General features: G+C 38.5%; 1 protein-coding gene across 1 annotated transcript in view; it reads right to left on the bottom strand.

The window, feature by feature from the left end:
• Positions 1–1,273: 1,273 nt before the first annotated feature.
• The window catches only part of CDK14 (cyclin dependent kinase 14), a 522,742-nt gene continuing 497,254 nt past the window's right edge, over positions 1,274–26,761 (bottom strand). Inside the window, exon 15 of the mRNA XM_045564652.1 lies at positions 1,274–4,648. The gene's annotated coding sequence lies outside the window, so the exon portion shown is untranslated. The remainder of the gene's footprint in view (positions 4,649–26,761) is intronic.

Genomic DNA, 26,761 nt, shown 5'->3' with positions numbered 1-26,761 from the left:
TCAGCAACGGGCACACGGGCTGGCGTACCTGTTTGGAAGTCAAACAGCGCCAAGTGCTTTGCTCCCTCAAAACACTTTCCTGGAACAAGTTATTCTTTTCACACGTCTATAATTCTAATCAGTTTCCAGGGTAATTTATGGCTCCCATTCAACCTAGAAATTTGCATATTATCTCTATTTTGGCTGCTGTGAGTCTACCTCTATGCAATCTCCTGTCCCAGGGTCCAAGGGTGGTGGCAGTGACTGAAAATGCATTTGCCTTTGGCATGGATGGCTTACTGCTTTATAGGGAGCAGCAGCAGCAGCCGGGGGCTGAAGATGTGGCGGCTCTCACAGCTTTTTTGCAGTGGAACATGCATCAGCTGAGAGCGCTCACATTTCATTTTGTGTGAATGTTCCTTTGTAAAGGAAGGGCTTACAAACCACGAAGTCACAGATGTTATAGGAGAAGAACAAGGGAAGGAAAACTTGAGGGAGCTGCTTCTGGTGGGTAAGGGTCTGCCCAGGGGGAAAGCCAGGAGTCCTGGGTCTTTAAATGGGATATGAGCTTATAAACACTTTAAAATCACCAAATATTCTATCTATAAGTTGATGAGTATATATAAATAAATTAGCAATTTATCAAATCATAGGGGTTTGTTTGGGGTTATGACAGATCTGACAAGAAGGAAAAGGCAATGATGGAAAAGGGACCGGCCCCGCAAGTTGGCATTGTCAATCCAAAGGTGGGATCCCAAGAGTACTCTGCCCATTCAGATCCAGACATCCCCTAAGTGGTGTTCGGGGCAGTAGAACAGTCATACTTTCTGGCAGAAGATCCGTATGCTGAAGCTTTGGTTTGTATTCAGTGGAGGGTAATCTACTTACCTCATCATAGGATATGTGCAAAAAATAGAGAGAGAGCCAATAAAAGATAGATAGGATTGTCATTAAACAAAACCAGAAAGGCTCCAGATGCATCTGAGACGGGCAGAACATGTGGTGAACATCAGGAAGGAGCCAGGGGAATTGTGAAGATGCTGTAGCTCAGGATTTGTTTTGCACAGCCTCGACTCCTTTACATATATTTGGCATAGCAGATCAAGGAAAGGAGAGGGTTTCACAGACTCCTGGAACATTCCAGCTAACTCACTCCTTCCCACATATTGTATGTCTGGGATCTTATTTCGCTCTGTAAGAATGGTTGTGGTTGAAGAGTTTTTAAGACCATGTTTCTTTGGTATGGTATATGGTCTTTTGGGGTACCCATCAAGAAAAGGTGTACCAAGATGTATGGAGATTCTGCTATACTTTATTCCGTATCATGTTACAAGAAAACAACAGTGACAGCTGACAAACCATTACATCTTTCATAATACAGACAAATTACAATGGGTAACAAATATGCAACATGTATTATTCCATTCTCCTTGCTATATCTCATTTTGAAGTATAATAGTTTTCTGAATGATGCTAGCACATTTCTTAGGTACCAACCCCCTGTTAGAAAGTACACATCTCAGTGCATCATATGAAAAAAGAAAAAAAAAAGGATAAAAAATCCACTCCCAACTAGAGAATGTAGATTTTGTATATGTCTCTAAAATATGCTGCTATGGGAAAAGGAATGAGAATAGGAGATTGCTTATTTTATTGAGGTTTTATTTTTGTTGGTTTTTTTCTTTTTTTGGTATATGAGAAAATTACAAGGCAGTAACATATATAGTTTTCTCTGCCTACAAGCCAGTAAAGAAGATGGAAGTTATGCGCAATTATGCAGCATATTCCTATGTATAGGAGGCAGGCAATAATCTACCCCAGTATGTACAGCCTAAACATCCTCTTATATAACAAAGATTACAAAACCAATAATATTCACAGATGAGTATCTTATATAGATGCATAACCTAGGGTATTGATTACATTGGCTGTCATTTACACACTGAGGAAAGGATACCAAGAGGCCTCGCTTTCTTTGTAAGCCTGGAGGTTCCCCTAGAAACTTTTCTGATCACTCTTGGGAGGCAGAAGTAGCTTCTCACCCTTGCATCAGTGGATGGACAGCCGCCCCTGCCTTCTGTCCTCTATTTTCTGCTGAGCGCTGCAAACATTTTTTTTTTTTCATGTCCTATACATGTTGTATTTTTAAGTCAACCAAACTGTTCTTTTAAGAAAATGAAAATTAAATCTCAAATCTCCTTTCAGAATACTGTGTGCAGTGATGTCCTGTTGATACAATCACCGTACTAAGGTGTTTGTACTACTACCAGCTGTTTGAATTCAAGCTATTCCTTCATATAAAAATAATCTCACAAAACATTCCAGTGCTTTCTCAATAGAATAATAAATCTGCTAATGAACACAGAATGTATGGAGTTTCATGACTGCCCTCAGAGAGGGTAGGAGAGAAAAAGAAGGGGAGGGAAAATGTGATTGCAAATAGGAGAGGAACGAGGGAAAAGATAAAGATTTTATATCTATATGGAGAGAGAGAGAGAGAGAGAGAGAGGGAGAGAACCAAACCTTGGATTTCTTGTACTGATGGCAAAGATGGGGAACTCAAAACCCCCTAACCTTCTGAGAGGCATGTCTCTGTAATAAAACAGATTTCTCCCCCCACTGAGTATCATTGTATTTCACTTCCCAAGAGAAGCTGCCTGTGAAAGGGACACATATCTCTAATAGCCCTATTTGAAGTCTCTCAACATTAAATATTTGCAAATTTTCAAGTTAGAAACCTTATTAAATAGCAAGATTTAATTAGCTGGTCTTGATTTAAACTTAGTGAAACACAAAAGTCATGCCTCTCCCCCAAATGAATGATTCAAAATAAATCATAGGAAAGTCCATTTTTGATTGCATGTAAAGTTTTCCCCCTATATTTACTTTAAGAAATCCTAATTGAAGTACACTTTAAATCAAAATACCTCTAAAGAGTTCCAGTGGGTTGGAATGTATGAAAGAGGAATGAGAAAGATTTCTAGGTAGCAAACAGTAAACATTCTAATCTTGGGTGGCTTTTGCTCTCTTTAAAATCAATCAGTAAAGAACTCCTTGCTTAGCACTTACAAATTGACAATGAATGCTACATTTGGATAGGATGAATTATGACCCTGACATATCTACTCATACCTCCCTCCAGAGATAGTACCGTTTTAAAGTTTAGGAATTCTGGGTCCAGTTTCCTAGGTGTATTGGGTTTGACTACAGAAAAGTTTTTGTCTCACCAGACTCTCAGAGAAAGTCCTTGTCAAACTGGCTCGTAATTCCTGGTTTTGATCCTAAAAAAGTATGACACATTTGAAGCTCCTAGTCTCTCCTTTCTGACTAATAAGAACATGTAAAACAATGTACACAAAGGTATTTCCATAGGAATTTGTGTCCAGAGGAACTAGGTTTCATGCTTTAGATGAAATTTCCTAATCCCCAGTATTACTGGGGATTCTGCTCCCTGGGAGCCGGCCTGCACCAGGCAGCTCTCCCTCCAGCACAAAGCACAGTGCACGCCCGGCCACTGTCCCCCAGTGTCACATGGCCCCTCAACTCCTTAAACAAGGAGTTTCCCTTTTCCATCTTCAAAGCAAGATTCCTGCATTGTTCCTAAAACCTGCATTTGAACAGTTATTCCAGGAGACTTTTTAAAGTAAGGAACCCAATGATGTCTTCCAATCAGCTTGGAATTTTCTAAAAAAACATAATCTTTTGAAGGTGCTTTTGTTATGAATGAACAAACTTTTAACTGGATCAAGCCAAGACTGCTTTCAGGGCTCATCCAACGGATATGATTCTTTTGCACCCAAGTTTTAAACATTCTGTTCCTCACTTTCTCCATTTAGAAACTACAAAGAGTAACAGAGTGGATGGAAAAAAAAATAATAAGATGTTGACAAGACCCAGACCACATGTAAAAAGTTACCCCCATCTCCAGAGGTTGAAAAGTAAGCATTTTATCCCTGTCTTTGTTCTTAATGTTTGATATTCGTTTCTTCACTTTCAACCTATTCAAAAAACAGCCATGCTATATGGCTTGAAAATGCTAAGCAGATCCAATATCCTATATAAACGTGCAGTTATTTCCAAGAAAAAAACCTCACACTTGCAAATGTCCTCAAAAGGTAAGCAACAGGTGGGGGTCCTCCCCGCAGTCAGGGACCAAGCTGTCAAGTCAGAGGACAGGGGCTTGCTTCAGGAAAACGTTTCCTTCCTGCTGGTTGCAAAATGTACACTGCTCTCCAAGAAAACACACATTGTTTTATGCCACTGTGTGGCTTTCAAGTACAGACATTACTGAAGAAGTGTGAACACCAAATGTGTTGTCTTAATGTATTTAAGACATGGCTGGTGAAAGCATAAAAACCTTTACAGAGACGCTGCGCTGCAGAGGGAAATCAAACAAAATCAAACACAAAAGACTGAAAAGAATACATGCCATGTATCAGTAAGCAAAGCTTAATCTTCACATAGTTCTTGGAAATCACAAGGTATCCAAATGCGTGCAAGGTTTTAAATAAATTGCAGAGAAAACAGGGTCTTGCCAGCTTCAATTTTCTTGTAAGTGAAATCCACCACAGGGAGTGAAAGGAAACTGATCCATGATTCCCTTCACATTATTGGCCACTTCATTAATGTTTGCTTTTTTTTTCCTTTCCAGAATGATGAAAACTTAATCCTGGAAGGAGGAAAAGAGAAAATTGTTATTTAAAAAAAAAATTACATCATTCATTTTTCCTAAATTACATAAGACATCAAAATTGGTCAGCCCAAAGTGAGCCCATCAGTGTTTTGCACAGCTACCCTAAGCACAAAAATATCAGGCAGAATAGTCTACTTAACCAAAATAATTCTTATTATATGATGCATAAATGTTCTGACTGTATTTTCTTCTCTTAAAATAATTTAACTCCATGAATTCAATTGGTCTAACTTCCTCTTGGAAACTTAGATAGAAAGAAATTCAGCAAATTTGCTTCCCCAAATCCTTAGTAGTAATACTGGTCTTAATTAAGTGCCTGTAGCATCATACAGACTATTAAAAGGACATATCATCGTGTTCTTTTTATGAACATGAAATAGAAAAATGGATCACATAGATGCTTTCTAAAAAATTCAGCTGTATATAATTCCTCGGTTGCCTATCATCGGCTATTTCAGTGTCACCAGAATGAGAATTGGCCAGAGTGACCTGAATTGGCAGCCTCTCCCCCACATCCTGCATCCCACCGCACGTTTCCAATGATGCCTGCTTAAAACTCGGTAGCTGCTTGCAGGTGAATGGTTCAAGGAGAAAGAAGGAGTGTTCACTCTGCTCCCCTCCACACTTGTTTTTAGCCCTTAAGCATTTTCATTGGGTCTCCAGGATGGGAAAAGAATATCTTGCCAGGAAGGGTGAAAACCAACACTCCCAGGTTCAAGTCACGTAGCCGAGAAGAGATCCACCCATTAGCTGAACTGAGTCCCCGAACCAACGCATCCTCTAGGTTTAGAAGCTTGTGGTCACTGAGGCCTGGTCAGACCTTCATGTCCCCATCCACACGGCCACACTGTCATTTTCCTGGATGCAGAGGGAGCCTTGGATAGAGCCTGATCCTGTAGGTGTTGGCCTTGTTTTTGAGACTTCTCAGTGCAGGGGCCCTGCTGCTGCCCACACAGCCTGTGGCATCAAGGACATCACGCCTGAATGGCAGCACCTTAGCAGTGTCTTGGCCAGAGAGCAAAAAGTGCCACTCTTACACTTAAGAACCATTAAAACAGCATCCTCCCCACACTCTACTCGTTTCCCCCACTTAGTATGATGATTTTTTGGAATTTAACTTTCCATTCTCTTTTTATAAATTGAGGTGCAATTCAGATGACATAAAATTAACTATTTAAAAGTGTATAATTTAGTGGCATTCAGTGCGTTCACAATGTTGTGCAACTATTATCTCCATTTGGTTCCAACACATTTTTATCACCCTCAAAGGAGACCCTATGCTCTTTAAGCAGTCACTTCCCATCCTCCTCTTGCCTAAGCCCCTGGCAACTGCAAATCTTTCTGTCTCTATGGATTTACCTAATTCTGGATATTTCATATAAATGGAATCATACAATATGTGGCCTATTGCATGTCTGGCTTCTTTTACTTAGCATAATGTTTCTGAAGTTCATCCATGTTGTAGTATGTATCAGTATTCATTATTTTTATGGCTGAATAATATTCTACTGTACGGATATAACATATTTTGTTCATCCATTCATCAGGTGACGTATATCACTGAAAGAGTTGTTTCACCTTTTGGCTGTTGCGAATAGCGCTGCTATGAACATTTATGTACAAGTATTTGTTGGAATCCTTGTTTTCAATTCTTTCAGGTATGTGCCTAGGAATGGAATTGCTGGGTCATCTGGCAACTCTATATGTTTAACTTTTTGAAAAACTGCCAAACTGTTTTCCACAGTGGCTGCACCATTTCACATTCCCATCAGCAATGTATTATATAAGCATTCCAATTTCTCCACGTCCTTGCCAACACTTGTTTGCTGTTTTGTTTTGTTTTTTAATTTGCAGCCATCTTACTGGGTGTGAACTTATTTGCATTTCCTTAATGATTAGTGATGTTGAGCACCTTTTAATGTGGTTTTTGGCCATATGAATATCTTCTTTGGAGAAATATCTATTCAAGTCCTTTTCCACTTTTAAATTGGGTTTTTTGTTTTCTTGTTGTTAAGTTGTAGGAGTTCTTTATACATTCTGGATATCAATCCTTTATCAGATATATGATTTACAAATATTTTCTCCTATTCCATAGGTTGCCTTTTAACTATGTTGATTGTGTCCTTTGATGCACAAAAGTTTATTTTTGAAGAAGTCCAATTTATCCCTTTTTCTTTTGTTGCTTACACTTTTGGTGCCATATCTAAAAATCCATTGTGAAATCCAAGGTTATGAAGATTTACTCCTCCATTTTCTTCTAAGAGTCTTATAGTTTTAGCCCTTATGTTTAGATCTTTGATCTATCTTGAGTTAATTTTTGTATATGGTATGAGGTAGGGGGAACCTTTCATTCTTGAGAAAACCCCTGTCCTCAGTGTCCGAGCTGTAGATAAACAAAAGCCTTTCTCTTAAGTTTCTGGGAGAGGCCTGGGCACGGATGGACACCACACACAGGTCCTTGGCTACCACTAAATCCTAACTCCTCAGTTATTATCTCAAATACTTGCTGCCTGTGGCACGGTTCTCCATGTGGCTCACCTGCTTGATTGCCCAGATATGCCTTTATCCAACCTCTGTTTTTGCTAGTCACCACCCTAGCAAAAATAATTACATGGGAACAACCTTCTTAGTCTCCATCTTACCCTTGTTTTTCCCAGGAAATGAAGAAAATCCACCTTTGCTCCCGCTGCCGCTCCACATACCTACACATTCTGACTTAGGCCCGTGACACTGAGGAGAGACAGCACTGGTCCCCGCAGTATTTCAAGCACATTTGTCCACAGGCATCTCCGTTCAGTCCTCAACTCCACTACTAACCTTGATGTTTTTATTAAACAGATGGCAAAAGTGTCCTTTTCCCTCTACGTAGCTTAAACAGCACTTGAGATTCCAGCTCTTCTGGGAAGTCTGCCCACCCCAGCCAAATGGGAGCTGTGGGTTTGTCCTGACATCTGCTTGCCTAGGCGCGGAGCCCTACAGCTATACCCAAAGGATGCAGCCTTTCCTGGCTCTCCCTCCCTCTACCACTTTAATCAGCAGAATGGAGACCTGGTCCCCATGTTGGCCTCCTGAGCCTTTGCTGGGTCCCTTCTGAGGTGTGGAGGGAGCAGATAACGTAACGTGTGTCATTACGTTCTTGATTAAGTTTGATTTTGTTGACCACTGTATCCTCAGAGCATAGCCCAGGCCTGGCTCAGGCATTCAATAAACAGTTGTCGAATGAACAGGAGGGGAAAAGGCAGAATCTGCAAACTTGGGAGTGGAATGTGTTCTCAGAGGCAGTGTTCCCTAGGGCACATTCCCCAGGACACAGTCACCGAGGGCAAATGCTGTGCTGTGCTCTCGCTGAAATAGCACGGCGCTGGGTACACAGCAGGCTGTCCACAGGGAACCTCCATCTGTTGGCCAAACTTTCTTCTTTTTTATTCTATGACGTTCTATTTGAAGGAAATTATTTCATTTTCAGTATATGTGATTTCAAGTAATAATAAACTATGTTGTCACCATAGTCAATGGCATATTTACTATCTTATTGGGTTGATTTAAGACATCTTTTAGCCACTCATGGTGTGTGTCCTTGCCTTTGTCCTGATTCTTTGAGTGTAATCTCTAGGAAAATCACATGTACCTAACCTAGGGCATAAGCAGAATTGGATAATAAAGGATAATACATAATAACAGTAATTGGATAATAAACGGTGAACACAGTGATTATGATAAGTCTATTACTTGGGTTTGGGCTCAGACATTAATGGAAGGAGTCAATAATGAGAGCAAAAGGGAGGTGCCGATGAGAGGTAGACTCTTTCCTGCCTCTGTGAGAAGACTCTGAATGGCCCCTACTGTGCCGACTACCCTGCCTGGTGCTGTTCACAGCAGCATGGGATGTCGCTCCTCTCTCCTTGGGCAGCACTAGCTTCAATTTTCAATGAGTGCATATGAGGAAGGCCAGATTATTGCTAGAAATCTTTTAAAAAATCTAAATGTAATCATGCATTTGATGGGTGAGGATTTAGGTGGAAGGAGAGAGGGTATACTACAATCATAGGGAAGCAAAATACAGCATCAATGCAAGCCCTTTCCTTACATTTCATTATTAAAATATGCTGCATACACAATACAAATGAACAGCAAACGTGAATTATAAACTCAACCATGCACACATCCACTCATAGGTATATAAACAATAAGATTAATGGATGCCATTTTTACCTTGCTTTCAGCTTTTACAATGTTCTTTCTCTAGAAATGAATGTTTTAAACAAGAAATTGGATTTGATTGATAAAATCCTTATTCAGAAATATCTACATACAGCTTCTCAGCTATAAATATTAATTAATTGGATCGCTGGTACCCATAATGCAACTTTGTTCTGACCCATGTGCCCTATGAACTAGATATTTTTTTGGATTCAATTTTCTTAAAACCAACTGTCAGCATCATGTGATGGAAGAGATGAAAAATGAAAATGAGCAGTCCCGCTGTGCAGGTGGGTGACCTGTGGGAGAGAGTCTGCCTGGTAGGATTTTTACACGAACCATCAGACACAGACCAATTGATTAGATCATCTCATACCCGCCACCAACTAGGCTCAAGAGACTAATTAGAGAGAGTACTGCCTGCGCAGGCACCCCATTGACACCTAATTTGCTCAGCCAAAGCCTTTGGGGAAAATGTATTATCTCTGCAGCTGCACTTCATGCATTTCTGATTTGAGGCATAAGCAAGGAGTGCTTCATCACTCTTTTGAGCAAACTGAATGTAGAAGCCCTTAAGTGCTAAATGCAAGCAAACAGACCCAAATTAAAAACGAGCCAGGCTCTTTCTAATTCCCTCTGTGCTCCCTGTTAAATCTCTGTGTGTACATACACACACACCCCTACACACACGCATGCAGTTTACACACCGGAGGGACAACATAGCTGTGGACTGCTGCTCGGGGTGCTTCGGTGTGATCAGATGGCCTGTTCTTTTGTTGGCCTATTTACCCACTCTAAGGTTTTACGTTTGTTTTATTGTGTTGGGTTTTTTTTTTTTTTCCTGCTGTACTGCCCCCACTGCCCCTCCTCAAAGTATTCTTTTTTTCTACAAGACGACTCTGGCACACAGTTTTCCCCCACTCTAAGCCTCATTGGAGAGAAGTGATTATTTTGGTTCCAAATTAAAACAACTGTAGGTTTTCCTTTTATCACGTAAATTGTGAACGGGATATTCTCCAGGATGTATGTGAAGCTGTAGGGTAATCTGCTCATTTCTGTTTCAGAGACTTCTTTGTAAATACACCTAACAAAAGAAGGAAAAAATACTAAAATTTGACAGAAAGGAAGCTACCTCACAACAGCAAAGACAGTATAAAATCATAAAACAATGAGGTTCTCTTTAAGAAAAAAAAATGATTATCATTTGACCAAGTTTACCTTGTCTATTTCTAAGCTAGAATAAAACTAATTCCAACCTTCTCAAATGTAGAATCCAAAATACTGGTATTTAAGGAGGCAATTAAAGACAGGTATATAATTAACTACAGGCTTTTAAAAAAGGAAAGAAAAATAAATCATCCAGGTAACATAGAAAAATTAGTGTTATCTTTGTGCCACATCTAATGGATATGGAGACTGGGTTTCCATGTTGCTGGAATAAAAGACAAAAGCAGGACTTGCCATGGTGGGGTTCTATAGTGGACTTACTGATTTTATGCCTTTCCACTGACATGTTGGATGAATTATTTTACCCACATGTTCTGGTAAATTACAATTCTGCTTTGTAATTTTTCACATTTACCCTATTCTTAAGAATTCAATGAAGACTTTTAAAAAATCATTTCAGCTGTCTGCTTTTCATACCAGCATTCAAAATTGCCCTTAATTGGGCACCTAGACAGTCAGAGGATTCCAGTGGCCACAGGAGGAAATAGGTATATGGAAGTAGTTGTAGGGGAGATGTTTGAGCATAGAAAATCAAGGCCTTAATTAAAATGTACAGCCATTTGTAGAATTTATTCTGATTTTGTGGAGAACAAAGTTCAGAAAGCTTCCCTTCCCCACGTACTGTGCCAGTAAAGTTTCACATGAAAGATGTCCAGGAAAGAGAAAAAATCAACTTACAAGACTGTGCCACTTTGAGTTTGATTTTGCTTAAAATACTAAGAAGAAAAAAAATGTTTGTACCTACTTCATCTTCAAGTAGAGTTTGCTATTATAAAGAATTAAGTCTACAAATTAGGTTGTTAAACCTTAAGCACCTAGGCAAGTACAAATCTGTCTGAAATAAAAATATCAAATATACACACTCAAATATGTGTATGTGTGTATACATTTGTGTGTGTATGCATATATATACACAAATACGTATGTGTGTATATATAGATACAACACAGAGTCAAATTTTATACTATGGATTTTATATGAATGTTGGACTCAAAATGATACATTTTAAATGTCATACTGAATTCAGAAAATCTGGGGACAGCTTATAATTCACTCATTTTTTTTGAGTAAGTTGAATGTTATGATTTGGCTAGAAATACAGGTTTTCTTTTAGAATATCTGAAATCAGTGTTTTCCAGTTTCTCTAATACTGCATTGAAGCTCTTTGGGGGGTGGGGGGGGAAGGCATAGTATGAAACAGAAGGAAGTAGAAAATTAGTCAAACCTACTTCTGTAACTTATTTCTGATTTATGATAATCACACTTCTTCCTTCCAGAAGAGAACACATCTTTGAGACCAGCAAGAGAATATTAATTAAAATGAATGCGGAGATAGACAGGCTTTGTTTTAAGCTTAACAGAAGGTCCATCATTCAAAATAGCCCAAATCCTTTAAGTTGAAAGCTGTTTGGTAACATCCATATGGATGTACAATGCACTAATTGCAGCAACTTTGCACATTTTAAGCTTCATGCCAAAGTGGTGATTTTAATTAAAAATTTTTAGGCAAAGCTGTAAGTCTAACATTTCAAAACAAAGCATTTCTCACACGAGGAGACTGACTTAACATATCATTTTAATAATTATCATTATCAACGAACATTTATTGAAATCCTCATTAAAGACCAGGCATTAAATGATGTGTAATTAGCCTTGATTGAAAAGAATGCTTTATTTTAATGGTGTGATTGTTTATTAAATCAGATTTATGCAAATGTAAAACACTGGTCATATTTTAGACACATATGGACAAAAGGAAGGCAATTCTGGGATTACTTCCTGTCTCAGTGAATGCCAGAACAAGTGCAGGAAAAGCACTGATTTAGATCTTTTGAGAACCATCAAGACACACTTTTTAAAAATCACATAATATGATTTATATGGTTTTTAAAAAATATTTTTATATAAATATATACTAAAAATATATTTACACATATAAACTGTGAGGTTTGAAATGGCTTATGAAATAATTTCATTGACTTTTTAAAAAAGATTAAATATATAAGTACATTAAAATATTTTTATATATATAAAAACTGTGAGGTTTGAACTAGTTCACTGAAATAGTTTTAATGACAAGGTTAATAGAAAAGCCTTCACCAAAGGTGGCATATTCTTTTCAAAAATTTCATGTTATTTGAAGACTTATTTGCTCAGCATACCTTTACAAGTGACTGGCTCCCAAGTGGGTAAAAGTTAATTAAATAGGATTCTGACCCTTTAACCCTCCTTATATATTACAGTCCTACTAAACTATATTTAAATAAACCAAATGCAAAGTCATGTAACTTGGCAGTGTGTGCATTTTTTATTTTACAACTTACACACACACACACACACACACACACACGCAAATCTCATAAAACTACTTCTAAGTATTTGGCAGTCAGGGAAATATAAGGGTTCATGTGTGACTTTAATTAAAAGATTTGAGAGGAGATGTGACTCCATTTTGGGTGGATTTTGTTCTTCCAAATTAAAAATTGTCTAGTATTAGTGTCCAAAGTATTGAAGCACAGTAAGTTTTCATGCTTAGGGTTCTGAATTCAATATATACAGTCACATACAATTTTGAACCTGTTTCATGAACCATCTTATTTAGCAAAAATTTGCAAAACTATTATAAAATATTTCTGTAGCATAAATTAGATCCCATGTAAATGGTTAATAGAGAATGTTGTAAGCATGAACAAGAGGTTATGTTGGTTCATGGGAGATTTCTTTCCAGTGTTATTTTGAGCCGCCAGTTAACAGTGCCATGTGCAAGACACACAAGCACAGTTGCACGCAAGCTGAAAAGCCTGGAGTGCTGTCCATGCTGCCCAGTTACTCCACATGCTTCTTTTTGGCTCGGTTCAGCTACATGCTCTGTCTTGGAATTAATTGTTCACTGTACAAGTCTCCTGGATCCTTGAGCATTTTGCCCTTTTATCCAAAATTCAGCAGTTTCAACCCTTACATCAAGCTTCTTTCACCTATAAATGGTGCAAGTATTTTTATTAGTGTTTTCACTGTTTTTCTCAGTGCTGTGCTTACCAAGTTGAATACATTTACAGTGGTCTGCCCTTACTCTATTTCTCCCCATAAGCCTTACAATTTTTACTGTAGGATTCTGCAGAACACAGGTGGGAACACGGATATCACTATATAGCAGAAATGTCTATTCTAGTGGGGACACATTCTGACACTGTCACAAAGTGACAATGTGGACACTACTGTTGCATATCATTTCTACCAAGAAATGTCTGCAGACAGTGAGGAGGGTCTAACAAGTCCATGCTAGGGGATGTGGATGCTGCACAGCCACCTCAGCCCCCCTCCAGCTCTCTCCCATGTAGCTGCTTCACAATACATAATGCCAATGAACAATTCCTGAACCAAAGACATCACAGAATGTTGACCCATGGAAGCTAAGACTCTATCAGCTTCATGTACAGTCCTCCAGTACGTACTCCCTACAAAATTATAATCAGTTATCTTAAAGTACTTTTTTTGTTGTTATTGTTGAGATAGCGTCTCACTCTGTAGCCTAGCTAGACTGCAATGGCACCATCATAGCTCACTGCAGCCTCCAACTCCTGGGCTCAAGCAATCCTCCCACCTTGGTCTCCTGTGTAGCTGATTTTTCTATTTTTAGTAGAGACGGGGTCTCACTCTTGCTCAGGCTGGTCTTGAACTCCCGAGCTCAATCAATTCTCCTGCCTTGGCCTTCCAGAGTGTTAGCATTACAGGTGTGAGCCACCTCACCCAGGCTATCTTAAAGTATTTTGATACTATTAATAGTTATTTCATCATAACAAGTTGCTATATTTCAATAATATCCAAGATGGGTTCTCAAAGACAGAGTTACAGAACACATGTATCCTTATGAGAAATAAATACTAGCATTTTGTGCTGTGTGGCATTTTCTCCTATCCAAAGTACTTTCCGATTTATTCTCTCATTTAATAAAAGTGCCTGACAAATAGGATCACAACCTTTAGAAGAGATTTCAAAAACTGGGATTTTTTTTTTAGAAGTTCTAATCCTTTAAGTCATTGATTCAATGTCTTCTGGAACAGTGGCAGTAAGAGGTAGGTATACTGCAGGTTTAAATATCCAAAGCATTTGTGATAGGACCCACAACCTTTACAGGCACTAGGGTGACCAATTGGCTCAGTCTGCCTGGAACGAGGGTGTTCCCAGGATTCAAGACTTTTGGTTTTAGAGTGGGCCAAACCAGAACATGTTGGTCACCCTAACAGGAACAACGGTGACTTCCAAGTTTATTATAAAAACAGAGGTAACAAGTTGGCACTTTACTATATGAGTTAAAATGAAAAATATGCTAACACTCCACTCACTCTGAAAATATGAGTCACAAAAGTCTTACAGATGTGAGACACAGAGAACAGGAAAAGGTGAAAAGAAGATGGGAACTGAGCCAGAAGCATTCTCTCCTCTCAACTTCCCAGACTATACAGGGAGAAGAGTCACAATCTTGACTCTGTGTTTGAGACTTTCTTCTGTTTTTTTTTTTTTTATTGAAATCATAGTGAATCATGTTCTGCTCTAATGAAGTTGTTGAATTTAAGACCGTGAACTTGCTCCCCACCACCATTCTCAGCTACACTTTTAATAAATCCATCTATTTAAGCACACACATGTGCATGCAGCGTGGCATGGCATGCAGAGGGTAAGGCCACCACTCTGAAGTGACAAGAAGTGCAAATGTTGCCTGGATCACTGCCAGAAACGACCCCTGCTCTAAGGTCACTGGCGAAGGAGCAATACCATCAACTGTCCTGCCTAAATCAATTCAGGGAACATTTACTGAGCATCTATTCTTAAGCAAAGCACAGTGTTTACAGTGGAAGAGGACAGTATGACAAGGACTATTATATTAAATCAAGGCCCCTGTCCCCCCCCCAAAAAAAAAACAACAAAAAACAAACAAACAAACAGAAAAAAAATCAAGGTCCCAGTGGTGCTCTGGGACTGGCTTGACCTTGCTCAAGATTGCTGAATGTTGAAATTTTCAGGAATTTTGCAAGCCAGTTGATAAACATAGCCTTCCTTGAAATCAGCCATCGTGGGAATATTTACACCACAGGTCACAGACAAACATGACCAATCAGGACTTTTCTGCTTTCTTTCTGGAGAGACAACTGTTAAACATTTACTAACACCCTACTGCTGTCCTTAAGGAGCTGAAGATTTGAAGGGGGGAGATGGCTGGGACAAGAATTACCTATGAGTAAAAACGGAAATCTAAGTGCTATCCTAGAGGTAACAACGCAGTGAGGAAGAAGTCGGCTTTGAAAAATAAACAAAGTTTCACATCTAGAGAGGGAGGAAGAAGGGTATTCTTGCACGGGCAAGGATTGTGGGAAGCAGCGAATAGCCAAGGGCAGGCACATGTGTGCATGTCAGGATCGGGATGCAGATAGGGATGCAGGGAAGGCTGAAAGGTAGGTGAGGGTGGTGGGGCACAGGGCCTTAAATGTCCTGCTTAGGAGGTTGGGCTTTATCTGGATGCAGTGAGGAAGTATCAGAGGCTTTGAGCAGAGAATCCCAGGTTCGAATCCAAGGGCAGTCAGATACTTTGCACCAGTATGAAATCTTGACTTGCTACCGTGAAGTCTGTGGGTCAGTGGTTGTATTCTTTAGGAAGCCATCAAATCAGATACCACAGCTGGTTCTTCAAATGGCTATTGCGACTGTTCACAAAGTGCCAGGTTTTGTTACATTTAATGTTGAAATGTTTTATTCCACTACTGAGAAATATTCAGTGTTCTGGAAAAATGATGACATAGAAACTAAGCTTCTTCCTGAGGATCAAAATTTTCAAAATATAGCCCATGAGGATAATTTGAACATTTTCATACACCAGAAAGATGCTTTACATACTTGAAAAATAGTTTGTTTTCTTCTGTCTCTATAGTTGCCTACCCATTTTAAAAAGGAAAAAATATGCATTAATAACTCCTGCCTTTACTACTCTGCTGTCATTTATAATACAAACATGATTTGCTGTTTTTGATTAACACACAACCTTAGACAGACTTTCTAATTGCAGTTTGGAATTCTGAAATACCATCAAATCTTTTAAAGAGCAATGACAGTAAATCAGAAAGCGTCGTCACTATACTCTTGTCTTGATTCACTGTGGTTACATGTCTTAAACTAGGAGTTTCAGCTCATTAAAAATGTGAAGCTTGTAACGTCTGATGAATAAGACATTCACATCAACACAATTGGTTTCCTCCTGGTATAAAACAATTAAAGTGTCAACAGCTCAGTGGTTTAGTGGCAGAGCAAAGAACAGTGGTTGCAGGCCTGGGGTCAATCTCTCACTTCCATTGGCAGCAGAGCTGGAGAATGCAGTGAGAGTAGCCAGCACACACCAGGCTCATGGGATTAAGGGACGCTTCATGCTTTTGTACTGTTCACTTGCAGCAGACTGAAACAAAAGCACCGACCGAGTTAAGTGAATTGAACTTTCACTGCGAGAAGCAATGAAATGCCCCTTTGCGTTGGCCCAAACCAGAATCCCACACACAATGCAGTAAGCATGCGACGTTTTTTTCTTCCACACCTGTGAGGAACATATCCCAGAAAGATCTTATTTCCTATTCACATGGATGCTAAAGAACAAAGTCACGTCTTGTCTGGGTTATGCTGTTTGTTTTCCAGTCTGTTGGCATTAAAATTGCACCCTAAGCACCTATCACGTCTCATGAACCTCTGTGGAGTCCTTTTCAAAAGTTCTGACTTTGCAACACTGGTGTCATTTGGAAACAAAAAAACAAAATCTAATGACTTAGTTGTTTCATGTTATCATGGGAAAAAAAAATCACAGCTTCATTTTAAACATAATTAAAGAGAGTTTATATTGTGAAAAGTATATAAATCGAAAACATATCAGCCCATATCAGCTCTAATAAGCTGTTTTAGTTTTATTCCTTTTGTGATTATTAAATTCAGTTGTTCTGTACGAGAGATGTCACGCACAATGAGCCTGAGCCTAAAATGCTAAAATGGAAATGCTCTTTTATTATTTAATGACTAACCTCTTGAGTTTTGGTGCTAGAGTTTATATAATTCTTACAGTCAATTATTGAGTACTTTGGTCCAAATACGTTATAAAACACTCATGCTTGGATTAACATGGTATGGCTAAAGCTTGTCTCTCTCAGTACGTCCTCATTAAAAGAAAATCTAACAGGTTGATTTCTAGGGACTGACATATGTCTGGTAAAATATAAAGGAGAACAAAGCAACTCTTTCTTTAGCTCTCTCAGATGTGGTATGGTTAGGATTGTCTCCATACTGGAGATGGGTGATTCAGATTAAGACATATCTGAACTAGATAGTGCAGAGGAGAATTGCTCAGATGCATGGTGTGTGTAATCATGCAAAGAAATATCTAGAGAGGCTTAGAAAACAATTAATGGCAAGAATAGCTTTATGTTAGAAGAACCCCCAAATAAAACTGCAGAAAAACTACTGAATCTGACAAAATACTGTATATAATCATGGTCACTGGAGGGCTATCTTTCTAAGCACTACACATAGATCACAGTAATCTCTCCTGATCATAAATTCATTGCGACTGAAAGTCAAATACATTTGGATTTACTTCTATGTACTCAAGAAGTGCTTCCAAATTGACTCAATAAATATGTAATTATGAAATCAACTTCCATTCACTTCTTTACACCTGTCTGCTATGTCATACACAGTTGTACATACTCTAAATGTTATAATCACATATTTCTCAACATTTCATTAAATTTTTCAAACACAGAAAAATGAAAGAATGGTACAATGAACATCCATGTAGCCACTACACTGATTCTATAATTAACATTTTGAAATATTTGCTTTTAACATATCTACTCACCCATCTTTCCTTCTGTCCATCCTATTATTTTGATGCATTTCAAAGTTACAGATACCAGTACACTCCACCCCTAAACATGCGTATCATTAATTAGAGTTCAATATATATTTATGTTTTTAAGATAAATTTTACTTACAATAAAACGCACAAATTTTATGTGCATTATTTGATGAGTTTTGAATGGTATTACACAGGAAATTGCTGTGCAATAGGAGAGATCCGTTTTAATTCAGAATCCGAGTAAAATTTGATTTTTTTTACCAAAAAAATTTCTTTCATGTTGTCCTTCTTACCTACTCTTACCAAACCCTTAGTGGGCAATACACTGACAAACACAACTGCCAATAAGAGAACAGACGCAGAGAACCCAGACTATGATAATTCTTAACCTTCTGAGTGACTGCCAAATTTGAGAACCAGATGAATGCAGAGGGAATTTTCTCCAGAAAACTGCGTATTTAACTACATGCAGATATTCTTCATACAATTTCAGCTGGTTCACAGACCTTCTGAATTCCATTAATAGATCCATGGACCCCAGGTCAAGAACTTCAGGATTAGGAAGTCAGAATGCTGGAGCATCAAGAATTTCCACCATCTAGCCATTAATTTCAGAGCATACTGCAGAGGAAATACCTTCCATGAAAGTTAAGTAGTTGAAGGAAATTCCTTTTGAACAAAGGGCACAATCTAGCAACAGTCCTGTTCAGGGGTGATAAGGTCTATGTGGTTTCCTATATTCTCTCTATATGATGAAAATACAATCAAACAAACAAAACCAAAACAAACCAAATATCTTAGTCTACACGTTTCCTTCAAGAGAGGTAGAGCCTGGACCACTCCATCTGATGAGGGCAACAGCCAACAGAAGCACACGTGGGTGGTGTGGGTCCCTGTTTAGATGGTCCTTTGAGTTGGAGGAGCTGAGTAGAAGACTCTTTTCCTAAACACAACCCCTCTCTTGCCCTGCCCTTTCTTTTCCATTAATGTTCATAATCAGTGATCTACTAATATTAATGCAGGATTAAAGATAAATAAATGGAAATTCATTCTGCAGTACCATTCTTACTAATGACATTAGATATCATTAATAATCACATTATTTAGTATGCTACCTTTATTGTTTTATTGTTATGAAAATAAAAATTATTATGAGGGCTTCTTATCACTTTGCTAATGACCCTAAACTCTTATTTTCTTTTTAGGTAAAAACAACCTTAGCCAAAAACTTGCAATCATTCTTAATATGGCCACCCATATTTTCCCCCTCAGAAAGGATTGCAGACAACTAATTTGAGTAGTCTGGGAGAATTTATTGTGCCTCTGGTCCTCACAGCAACCTTCCAAGGCAGGTATTTTTATTCCATGCTATAGTTGCCAAAGCTGAAGCTCAGAAATACAAGTTGGAGAAGTATTTCCCATTCCTACTCTCTGGACAAAGGTTTGTTTCTCTTACCAACAATAATGTTTCTTCTGATTATCAGGAGACCAATGCATGGTCTTCTATCTGCTCTTCACAGACTGGTCTGGCTGCTGTGGTCTTTGGTTCTGTAATGTCAGGACTGTGGCACACCAGGACTTGGCCTGAAAGGCTGGCATTCTGATGATTCCTGCTCATTTCATTTCCCTGGTTAAACCAACCTTATCTACTCTCACACCTCATTCATCCCAGGTTACTTGTGCCTTCTTTGCTAGGAGACAGCTTTGGTTACATGGTGTCTCTCTGTGAGCTGGTTTCGTAGCACCAAGACCCCAAGGACTACAAATCTTTAGAAGCCAGTTAAAAAGGGAAAAGGAAAATGTTGAGTCAGGTAAGGACCAGGATTCCTCAATCTCATTTCAATCACTTTAAGGCTGCCATAGCAACCATGCCTAACTGTTCCTGTTCCTCCCCCTGATGCCTTGCGTGTTCAAGGTCATTTGCACAGAATTGCTCCAGTTCTCTGATCCACACAATTTTAAATTTTATACCATTTAATTTTATGCCATTTCTTCCCTTGAGTATTAGAGACCAAGAATTTCAAAATCAAAGCATACATAACTTTTCTGACCCCAGTTTTCCACCGGATCAAATATAGCAAGGCCACTTCGCATTTCCGCTTCTTAAAGCTTCACATTTCCCCTTTTCTTATTTGCCCTACCCTCAGTGCACTCACACACGCCCACAAATGCATACACACCCTGCCACTTGAAAACAGCTTGTGATATTTTTCAAGAAATGCTTGGGAGGTCAATTTTAAATATATAGATATGGGACACTAAGCATCTTGTAGACTTGTAACCCTTTTACAATTAAGCCAAAGTTGAGGAAATTTAAGGAAAAACATGACTTGGCATAATGAAATCTAAACTTTTTTTCATTTGATATGTCTTCCTTTTAAATAATAAGGGAGGCTCACTTTGCTCCCTTTACTTTTAAGCACCAAGAAAATAGAATGCTCTTCAGAGGGGTTCGGAGGGACCAGAAAACTGCTGTGATTGTTTTGCTGGTGTCTGAAACCTGGTGGCTGTGGTGTCACCAACCCCAGATAGGGAAGTTACCTTCCAGGACAAACAAGCACCAGGAGCTGCATAAAGGCAGAAAGTGACACCACAATGCTGCCAGTGAGACCAGACTCCAGAAGCAATACCAGGAACTGAGCAAAAAGGTGGGGTCAGGTGGCCTTGAGGTCATTTGTGTGGTGCAGACGTCCTACACTTGATGATGTGCAGAGGTAATTGAGGACGAGTCAATGTAGGCTGCCCTTTGCAACCCTCTTCAGACCTAACAGTGTGGGAGATCACGTATGATCTCTAGTCTACGTGACACCCAACCCATTTCACTTTCATGCCATCCCCCCAACTTTCTTGTCTTATTGAAGTCCTCAAGCCATGTTTCTTTCCACGCCTGATACCACACAGACCTCCCATTTGTGTCCCCAGACTTGTTATTTCCCCTTGGAAATCTTTCTTGATCCCTCTGGGATCAAAGAAAATAACAAAGAATGACTTTTCACCCTCTCCTAGAAATGCTTTACATTATCTCTAGTATTTGCTAACACTTCCGTGGTGGTCATGAATATTATTCATTATTTTCAGCTCTCTGCCTTCTGGACCCTCAGTGGGATGTCTTTCTCAGCTTCGTTGGAAGTTACCCATGGCCATCTGACCAATGAAATACGCACATCTACGTGGCTGCTTTAAGGGCCAGTATTTATCCTGGCAAATATGCTCCCCCTTTCAAGGTGACTGAGGAAGCACCTTGTGAAGATGGAGCCTCTTTTGGCCTGTGTCCCTGAGTGAGCAATGAACAGAGTCCCCCAGCGACTCATGTGAACATGTGGTATGAGCAAGAAATGAATGTTTGTTGTATTAAGCAACCATAAAGCCTAGTGTATCCTTAACGATACAATGTCTATCATGTCTAATTTGGATCATAAGTCCTTGAACAAAAACTGCAACTTATCTACTGTTCACAACCATCCTAGTGAGGTAGTTTGTTTTGCCATTCCTCATTCCAATGAGGAAAATGGGGGTGGCAAATACACATAATACACTTAAGAACCCAGAGCTAGTAAGTGGCAAAGTTGGAACTTGCACTCAGGTTTTATTACTACAAATTCCATACTCTTGTGTGGATGTGGAGAGATGGGAACACTTACACTGCTGGTGGGATGGCAAACTGATACAACCTCTATGGAAATTAATATGGAGAAACCTCAAAGAACTCAAGTAGAACTACCATTTGATCCAGCAATCCCATTACTGGGTATTTACCCAAAGGAAAAAGAAGACATTCAATAAAAAAATCCATCTGCACTCAGATGTTCATAGAAGCACAATTCACAATTGCAAAGATATGGAAACAACCCAAATGTCCATAAATACATGAGCGAATTAATAAAATGTGGTATATGTATACCATGGAGTACTACTCAGCCATAAAAAATGAACTAATACCCCATTGTACTATCCTGATGGAGCTGGAGCCCATTCTACTAAGTGAAGTATCACAAGAATGGAAAAACAAGCACCGCATGTACTCACCATTAAATTGGTACTAATGGATCAACACTTATGTGCACATATGGAAGTAACATTCATCGGGTGTTGGGCAGGTGGGGAGGGAGGTGGGGATGGGTATATTCTCACCTAATGGGTGCGGTGCACACTGTCTAGGGGATGGGCATGCTTGTAGCTTTGACTTGGGTGGTGCAAAGGCGATATATGTAACCAAGCATTTGTACTCCTGTAATATTCTGAAATTAAAAAAGAGAAAGGAAAAAAGAAAACACCCCCCCCCCAATCCCACACTCCTTCTACTGTACTGTGATGGCAATTCACTCTTACATTATGTGGGCAGGAGAACAGATTTATTTTTGAAAAATAATAGAACAGAGTTTGATAAGGTAATGAGAAAAATACCACAGGCCATTTAAGAAAATTCATGCTTTCATATTGAAAAATGAGTAGTATCAGATATATCTGCCAAGCTTTATAGCATTTTATTTTTGTTTGTGTTTCTTCCTCTCAGCAATAGGAAAGTTTCCAAATATATGGTGAAAAAAATTGGGATTCTCATATGAATATTACTCTCAGATTAGGCAAGTTGAATTTCATGTAATTTGAATCTGAGTAAAATTTAAGAAATAATATTTTTTGAAATTTTAAGTATGAAATGTCATGCATGTCAAAAAAGAACTGAAAAGATACACATCAACTATTAATATTGAAGAGATCAAGATTTTCTGTTGGGTTGGAACTTTAAAGTTTTACCAGATATTCTTATACATTGTTTGGCTATTTTCCAACATGAATGCATTTATTATTCATGTATAATAAATACATGTATTTATTATTTGTGATGAAGAACTGCTGATCCCACAATTGTGGATTGGTGAGATGGTAATATTTGGTAATTGCAATGAAAAGCTAGACCTGTTTGGCACTTGGCTTAGTTGATCAGCAATGTTTAATGCTTTGCTAAATATTCTTGTTTAAGAGAAAATTGTTCAGAAAAGGGAAGAAGCAAACTATGTTTCATGCGTTGCTTTAGATATCATGACAAAAGTCACAAAATAATTCAATTTAGATATATATTAAATTATTTTGTGATTTTTTTTTGTCATGATATCTATTCAAGGCATTAGTGATGAACTGAAATGATAAGGAGAAAAAAGAAAGAATGTGACACCTAAATTGAAAATAATCCTGAATGTTAAATGTTGCTCAATCTTTTGACCTGCAAACACATAAAACACATGGATGACGAAGAAAATCAAATAACTGCACAATTTTAGACACTTTGGTCATTACTGAATAAAAGATAAACACTCTGATTCTAACATGATTTTATCTTATCCTTCGATTTACAGAAAGGAAACTAAGCTTGAATCTCTTACTTCTAAATTGATCAACAAGTACACAACAGAGCGGTATGTTCTTGCTCCACAGTCACGGCTTATTCTGAGGTATGATATAATGCTGGCAATAATGCAATGGAATTATTTTCTTAATCCAATGCCTAGTTTCTCTATAACCATATTCTATAACGAGCACCAAGACAAAAGCTTTGGACTTGGTAATTTTTATTTAAAACTTTAACGAGAGATTCTGAAAATCTTACTGTGAACATAACACAGTGGTGGCATTTTAAAAATAATTATGTATGTATGTATCCGTCTATCCATCCATCCGTCCATCTTTCTATCTATACACATACTGTACTTTAGACTTGAGCTTCTAACTCTTAACTGGTGAACTCAGAATCCAGGGGAAAAGTTGACAATGGGGTATAACTCTTGGGGATTCTTCTGATCATGAGGGCTCTGTTTTATCTGGATATTGCTTTTTTTTTAGTGACTTAGTTTGGGAGGACAGAAACACTAGATTCTACTACTTTCCTCTCAATTCCACTGACGATTAACACTTGCATTTTGTTACAATGTACATTATCAGTAATAAATGAGGAATGTTTAAATGATATCCCCAAAAACTTCATTTAATTATAGGAAATCAAACTCCTCTTTAAAAAAATATAATGAATCACACAGTAAGACTGAGCACTTAGGGATCACTTAATAAACATTGATTCCCTGACTCTTCCGGATCTGAAAATTATTACAGTTCTTAACAAATAAAAGGTAATAACTAATAACAGGAAGAGAATTATGGGATTAATAGTGAAAGGAACACTCTGTGTTCAGAAAAATGTTTGGAAGAGGTGGCTGGCCATCTGCTGGGTTCCCACACAGTCCCTGTGATATATGCCCTCATTAAAGTTCTGGTTTAAAGCTAACATTGAAGTGGCTGTTTATGGATTCCCATGTGTCTTTACTGCAATATGAAAAAGAGAGTAATGTTTAAATTGTGGCACATGGCAAGAACCACCAGAGGAATATTTAATAGTACTTAACTATATTTTTAATGAAAAAAGTATACCTTATAACAAGGGCAAAGAGTAATTATTGTGTTTAAATGAATTAAAGCCATATTTAAAGAGATGTGATGATACAGACATAATTATGTACTGTTTTAAGTAATTTAACTGTTCTCAATCACGGCGTTATTTAATTCTGATCCTATTCTTGTGCTTTAATTGAGCTAATACCTCGCCTTTAACCTGATTTTGGAGGTATTTCCTCTTGCATATTTGTTGTGGCTCTGTTATTTCCATGAGTGTTACCAAGTATAACATTTCATGTGCATATTTTTCCCTTAAAGGATGTAACTAACTAATGCTCAAAGAGAATATTTTACTGGTCACAGATTCTAGAGAGTCAGCAATAGTCCAGAACTTGATGTCTAAACTCAGGCTCCTTTTATGTCTTAGAATTTAAAGAAAAAACAGCCAACCAATCAAACAAGCAAACAGAACCCTACATTTTGGATCCATGTGATTGCTGAAAGAGAAAGACTATAGTCAACTGTGTGTCTCTGGTGAAGAACATTAACCTATATAAATATTTTTTCCCCAAAGAGAAGGGTTCACTCAAAAGTAGCTTTTCATACTTTACTCTAAACTTGGAAGACAAAGATTTTATAATTTGCATATTAAAAAAATAAAAGGGCCATTAGTAGCCATCTGGCCTACCTCAGATCCACAATGATGTGGAAAAATTGGAATCCTTTTACATACATTGCTGGCAGGAATGTAAAATGGGGTAGCCACTTTAATGTTCATAGCAGCGTTATTCATAATAGCCAAAAAGTGGAAATGACCTACACACCTATCAACTGAAGAATGGATAAATAAAATGTAGTCTATCCATAGAATGGAATATTATTTGGCAAGAAATAAAGGAAGGAAGGGAGAAGGAGACAGTAGTGATGCATTCTACAACATGGACGAACCTTGAAACCTTTATGCTCACTGAAAGAAGCCGGTCACAAAAGGCCACATATGTATGATTCCATTTACGTGAAATGTCCAGAACCGGCAAATCCACAGAAACCAAAAGCAGATGAGTACTTGTCTGAGGCTGTGTGGAACGTGGGGGAGTAGGAATGGGAAGTGACTGCGAATGGACATGCAGTTTTTTAGGGTGATGAAAATGTTCTGGAATTAGATTGTGGTTGTGTTTGCACAATTCTGAATATACTAAAAAGTACTAAATCATGCACTTTAAGTGGGTGAATTTTAGAGTGTGTGAAATATATCTCAAAAAAGTTGTAACTATAAAAGAATTTTGTACATCTGTAGGTACAAAATCTAAAACCATAATTTTGGACATCTCATTTGCCCATTTCATAATGATGTTCATGAAGATGATGACGATGACAATGACTGGTGGCTAGACAGAAGTAAAATATTACAGGAATGTATACTAATGGAAAGTAGTTCTGTTTGGTAAGTGAGACTGTATCTTTTATATTAGGCATTTCTGTTGTTTTTGTCTTATATATTGAACATGTGCTATTTCCGTAGTCAGGAAAAAAGTTAAGTATCATAGTTTTTTAAAAAAGTTTTATAAATAGAAGCTTTGGAGAAGGAGATTGATAGGGGCTATGGACCACGCAGGAAAAGGCGGTTAGAACTGTAGGGCTCTGTAGCGTGGGTAGAACGGGATCAAGAAAGACAAGGGAGGGCAAAAGCTTTCTAAACAGTTATTTAATTTCTACAATCATTGTTTACTCTATCTGGACTCCCAGGGTAGAAATGAATCTGTATCATTTACCATTGAGTCCCCAGGGTCTAGAATTATGCCTGGGACATAGGAGGTGCTTAATAAATAATAACTGAACATATGAACAAACACTTGCTGCCAGAATCCTTTCCCTAAAATACAGATGACAACTGGGGCCGTCACTAGCAACATATACATGCCTTTATGTAAATTAGAAGAAGGTGTCCCCTTCCCCTAGGTTGATGCAGCTCCTCTCTAGGATCTGTGGCCTTCGAGCGGATCATGGGTTCACCCACGACTGGCCCCCACCCTGCTGCCTGGCCAATCTTCCTTCTTAGGGCTCCAGCCCCAACTGCATGCAGTTGTAAAGGATAAAGTCCACGCCCCTGGGGCTGGAAATCAAAGTCCTTCTCAGTCTGATCCTACATTTCCTGCCTCATCACTATCATTTCCAGCACCTATTCTGTGCTCAAGCTACACGGATCCTCTGCTTCAATGTGTTAGCTCCCACTACACCTTCATCCCACCAATTTAGTGACCTTATGCCAAACACCACCATTTAATAAAGATGCATTATCCACATTCTGATATTGTTCTCGGTGACTGTCTAGGACCCTTCCTCTTGTTCTCACGTGCTCTCATTCTGACTCCCCTCCTTCCTGTCTTTGACTA

Source organism: Lemur catta, chromosome 11 (assembly GCF_020740605.2).
Source record: "Lemur catta isolate mLemCat1 chromosome 11, mLemCat1.pri, whole genome shotgun sequence".
NCBI lineage: Eukaryota > Metazoa > Chordata > Mammalia > Primates > Lemuridae > Lemur > Lemur catta.
Note: the sequence above shows the minus strand (reverse complement) of the source record. Positions and strands in the feature narration are given on the sequence as shown.